Source organism: Octodon degus, unplaced genomic scaffold, assembly GCF_000260255.1.
Source record: "Octodon degus isolate 3935 unplaced genomic scaffold, OctDeg1.0 scaffold00099, whole genome shotgun sequence".
NCBI lineage: Eukaryota > Metazoa > Chordata > Mammalia > Rodentia > Octodontidae > Octodon > Octodon degus.
In genome coordinates this window covers 3,278,381-3,284,104 of record NW_004524675.1, presented here as the reverse complement: position 1 = coordinate 3,284,104, position 5,724 = coordinate 3,278,381, and the positions used below count along the sequence as shown (strand labels likewise).

Genomic DNA, 5,724 nt, shown 5'->3' with positions numbered 1-5,724 from the left:
AAAAGAAAAGAAAAGAAAGAAAAAGAAAAAGAAAAAGAAATGAAAATACATGACTCAATTATACAAAATATACTGATTCTGGTGTCCCCTAGAGGCACTTAGTGCAATGTAATTTCCAATAAAGTAGCTAATGTGAGAGATCCTGGGAGCTGGGAGGTTCCCTTGCCGAGGTACTGATGGGCCTTGCATCTTTAGAGGGCTGTGTCCATGGGCTTTGGGCTGAAGGCCACCATTTATTGTTTTGTGTCTTCTTTAGTCTTCCTTCTCCAATTTCCCCACAGCTTTAATATGTTCCCTATTATTTTGATCAAATGTGCATTGTGTTGGAAAAGGATGTGATTCTTTCAGCAGAACTGCTTAATTAGGTTTAAGTAAGCAGCCAGCGCCAAGTAGGGTATGCTGGCTTTCTAGTCATAAAAATGTGCCTGCGCTGCATGTTGTGCTCTGGAGGAATGAAACAAGGTGATTGGTGTGATGATGAAGTGATGAAGCGAAGGATAAAACCTGAGAGAGATAAGTCTCAGAAGGGAAATAAAGGAGGGCAGCAGCCTCCCCCATCTTAATTGAAGCATAAATTTCACGAAGAGGTTCTGAAGCATAATTTCAAACACACACTGAGAGCTTGGGGATGTGTGTGCATCTGTACATGCACACAGATGTAAGGACAAAACCAGTTAACCTCTTTCATCCTTTGTGTGGTTTTAAATTACAAACTAAAAAGGGAAAGTTACAAATATAGGAATGTACTGATTATCATTAAGAGATACTTGTTTAGTCAACATTTTACAGAGAATAAAGAGTCAACCACGGACAGGAACTTTCCTAGGCCTTGGTGATCCAGTCTAGACACCACACATTTCTCTACCAAAGGAGCCAAACACCTCGTCATCTCCTTTCTCTCTCCACAGACCTTCCCTTCCCCATGTTACCCTTTGCTAGCATTGTTTTAAAAATTTTAGGTTCTGTGTTTTTGTTATTTCATTTCTCACCATTCCTGAGCGTGTGAAGTATTCCAGCCCAGACGCTGTATGTGCAGCCCCTCCTTGGTTTTCTCTCTATGCCCAGGTGTCAGGTTTTCCATGCTTCAAACACACTCCTTATTTTTTGGACTATGGTAATCTTGTCAGACTGTGTGCTGAGCACCAAGTACCTTTAAACACCTTTCTCACCTATTGAAATTCTGCCCTCAAGTTTCCAAGAACCTCCTGTCACTTTTTCCAGTTTTGGTAGTCCTTTATTTCTGGAAAACTTTGCTTGACACATTGTGTTACCAATTTTAACTTATTTTTCCTGGAATAAGGTAGTCACATGTGTGTTTATAAAATTTATTTTTTAAATGGTGCTAGCAGAGGTATAATTTTGTAGGTATAATATTCCTGAAAGTATAAAGGGAGGGTTATTAATTTGTTTGTAACTACATGTAGTTTTACGTGGTGCAGATATATAATAAATAGTTGGGGTGAGTGAGTAGATTGTCAATGATTAAGATTCATGCAAGATTTTTCATTGTGTGATTAGCTGATTCACTGAATTCTCAAGAACTTAATTCAGCAGATCTTAAAATATACACTGCTGGACAGGCAAGAATATCATTGGTCTCTACAGGCAGCCAAGGACAGTTATATCGTATACACAAGTGCAGTTTAATTTTTTTCATAAATTCTTTTAGCAAACACACATCCTATTAGATGGGGCAAGTTATCATCAGAAGTACCTTGGAAAATCTCACCTTTAGTACCCTGCCTCAATAGCTTAATGTTGATTCTGTTTAGGAGCATACAGTAGCGTAATACCAAGCTAGGCAATTCTTTACTTAAGCAAATGCTTTAAAAGAAAGAAAAATGGTTTCTAAACTTAGGAAGAGTTCAGATTTAGAAAGCTTTGATAAAAACTTAAAAAACAGCATTGGGAATCCTTGATACTCTTTGTACTTTACAGAGAGGTGAGGATACGTTAACGTAAACATGGAAATGCAGTCCTACCACCAAGCACAAGTATGAATGCAAGACTAATAAAAACTATAAAGCTACAATGAATGCAATGCTTATGTTTAACTGAAAACCTATGAATTTACTGCCAAATCTTCACTGCCAAGGAGTACACTTTTAAACTATAATTTTTATACAGGAGAGCAAAATTTACTAACTTGTATATCATAATAAGATTTACTTCAAATGATTTGTGAATACAACTTAGGTTTCTTTATAAAACTTAGCTCAAAACTCCTCATTGTACAATAGCCAAAATGATAAATTACACAGCCCAGAAAGATAAGATATTCTAAGGAGGTAAGGTACATTTTCCACAAATAGACAGAAGGTTTGCCTTTGTGACAATGGAATTGCTAATTGTGTTATTGAAAGTTTATTTACCTTCAAAATATTGCAGGCTTTATTTTACTACCTTTCAGTCCTCTTATTTAGAACACTAAGGTTTCAACATGCAACTCAGTTTTTGCTTAAAATACTGAAATGTAGTTATGGTGAACTTTGTTCTGGACACAGAACTTAAAATGTACAAGGTTAAAACTACAGGACTCTATCATGACGTGTTCTTGCTATAACTACGTGCTAGATAATAGTGGCATGAAGCACGTAACTCCATCTCACTTGTGTCCAACAATTTGCTTCTCCTTTTATTTATGTGCTGCTACCCCTCTTCTAATGTGAGTAGCCCACCTTGTCACTAAAAAGAACTAAAAGTTATCCAGTAGTTCAGCTTATTGAGTGAAGATTTCTACCATGAATTTGGTAATCTACACTAACATTTCCAACAGTTCAAATTTGTGATTGTCTAAAATGTTCTTAGAGATATATCAAAGTTTAGGCACTGCAAAGTGGTATTTATTAAAAAGAGTGTAAATTGGTTTTGAATACTTCAGAAGTCATTGTTTACACCCAAACAAGTACATTAGGCTGTAGTATACTGAGTTTCATTCACTTCATTTTCAGTAAATGGGAAGGCTACAGCTGTTTAAAAGAAGTTAAACTTAAAAAGCTGAAGCATTTGACATAGAAAAATTTCTACGTTTTCTAAATGATTTTTTAAAGTTTTCTCTCTTTTATACTTGAACTTAAAGAAGATCTTGTTTTTTGATGCATTAAAAGAGTTGGTAAAAATATTTATGCTCTTAAGTTCAGAAGATGAAAATAATTTGTGGTTTCCTAGGTAACTGTTGACCATTTAAGCTATATTCCAGGGCAGGAAAAGAGCTAAGGAGAAAAATTAGAACTGCCAAATTATGGAAATTAACTGAGATGATTTCCAGAATGAAGTAGAAAAATTAGACGATAAAGTAAATCAGAATGCTCTATTTAAATTCTTGGAAATACAACAGTGAGGTTAGTGTGTCACTTTATCATTACTTTAAATAATGTGTCAACAGAATATATATATATATATATATATATATATATATATTTGCATTTTAGGGAAGAATCTACAAGGTGTTCAGGGTCTCACTACTAGATCGGACTCGGATTGATCCACCTGTTTACAGCTCCCCAAGATCTGGGATTACAGATGTATGCAACCATGCCCAGTCCCAATTGCCCTCTCAGCACACCCCAGGGCAGGGCTGGCACTGCCGGCCCAGGGATCAAACCCCTGGCCCCTGCACTGACTTGCAGGTGCTTTAATCCACTGAGCTACTTGGCTGGCCCTTAGAATTATAAATATTTTTATAAAAAGGCAAACTACTGGCATAATCTTAATGTAGGCTTGAAGAATATTTATAAGATCAGATGCTATGAATGTATACTCATAATTCTATATATAAAATACAAATCTTAAAGCACCACTTTTTCTACTGCACCTTCAAAAGTACAACCATTCATAGCCAGGTATGGTGTCGCACAGTTGTAATCTCGGCACTCAGGAGGCTGTGGCAGGAGGATTACTCCAAGTTCAAGGCCAACCTATGCTACATAGCAAATTCAGGATCAGCCTGAACTACATAGTGAGTCCCTGTCTTGAAAAACAAACAACAATAAACAAAAAAAAAAAAAAAACCTTGGTATAACCATTTATGTCATTAAAGTTCAGAGTAATTTTTTAAAAAGGGAATCTCTATAACTTGCAATTATTGGCTATTGCATTGAACAAGCATCTGTAGGATTCTCATTCCTAATTTATGTGTATTTTAAAATAGCTCCTCTCTCTTGAGTGAAAGGGGATTCAATTATTTCTATGAATACAATCTACCGATGCTAAGGGAGAACTCATTCTTCAACTATCTTTTCAGTGCACTTAGAAAACAAATAGGAAAGTTATACATTATTCAGACCATCTTGGCAGCATGTTAGAGCCCTTAGAACAAGTGATAAATGATCAGATGTCTCCTGCAAACTTACCTGGTTCACTCTTCTTAAAATCCCAACTCTCGCCGTCTACCACGCAAAGCTCTTGACCACTGGGTGAAATCCAAGCTGAGTAGTTGATCATGATAACTCCGGCATGCTGTCATGAGCTGCAGTGTCTCTCAAATTCCCACCAAGCCACCTGCTTGCAACGTGCCTGCAACAAGTAAAGCCATCTCATCATTGTGGCTGAGAAGTGTAAGCCATGTCTTAAGACTAGGAAGCATCACTACTTATAAGGGATCACAAAGCAGTGCGTGAAGGGTTCTGACACCTTTCAAGATGCTACAGGACATGAAGCTATGTGCTACTGCACGCAGCATGCTCTTCTTTATGCTACTACTTACATTTTAAGAAATGCATGCTCCTCTTATTTTTACTATTATATATTTAAGAAGTCACTACTAATAAACATGGGTATTAAAAAAATTTATTTATTCATTTATTTGATACAGGATCTTGCTACACAGCTCCTACTCATAGTGATCCTTCTGTCTCAGCCTTCCTAGCTGGGTTTACTGGTGTGCACCACCACGCCTGGTTTCAGCAGCTGACAAGGAGCCCTAGGGATCCGGGCCAGCACAGCAGGGCATGTGGTATCCAGGATTGAAACCAGGTCTTTGCACTTGCCAGCAGGTGCTTAGCCTGCCAAGCTACTTCCCTATCCTATAAAGATCAATAGTAAGACACACATTATAGAATATACCTATTCTCCTCTCTCATGTGGGCAATTCCTTGTATTGATGGTGTTTTCCTAATTCCATCTGTAGTATTCTTAGGTAACTAAGCAGTAAGATACAATAATGCAAAAGCCACAGGATGGTACGGTCAAGGGGAGTTTCCTTTGTGAGCTGTGACCACGTAGTGAATGTCACAGCTTCTAGTATAAAAATTGGGTCACCTTTTTAGCAGGTGTGAGAAAGATCTTGGATGGACATATACAAAATGCTGCAAATTCAGCAGCCAGCATTGTTTATATCAAGATACAGATTCCATGACAGTAACCAGTAGGCCAAGGGAGACCCAAGCTTTTCACAAAGAGATGATTGGTCCAAGAGAGTAAAGTAGATAACTAATTGTAGGGCAAAATGCCACATAGTTGATGGTATAATTATTTACATCCAAATGAAAAATATGGTGTGTAAATTTCATAAGCAGATTTGGCTTCCATTAACAAAAAAATACCCATGCCCAATCAAAAACTTTTACGTAATGATACCTTTCAAAAAAATAACTGTTTCCTAGAAATATAGAAAAATGTTAACGATCAGATTTGGTCAGTTGGGGCCAGGGAGATGGATCAGTGGAATAAGTGCTTCCCTGGCAAGTGCAAGGACCTGAGTTCAATCCCCGGTTCCACCAAAAA

At 37.3% G+C, this 5,724-nt stretch overlaps 1 protein-coding gene across 1 annotated transcript in view; it reads right to left on the bottom strand.

Annotated features, from left to right (window-relative positions):
- Lingo2 (leucine rich repeat and Ig domain containing 2) overlaps positions 1-5,724 on the bottom strand; it is a 602,131-nt gene that overhangs the window by 403,634 nt on the left and 192,773 nt on the right. Inside the window, exon 3 of the mRNA XM_023723508.1 lies at positions 4,353-4,515. The gene's annotated coding sequence lies outside the window, so the exon portion shown is untranslated. The remainder of the gene's footprint in view (positions 1-4,352; positions 4,516-5,724) is intronic.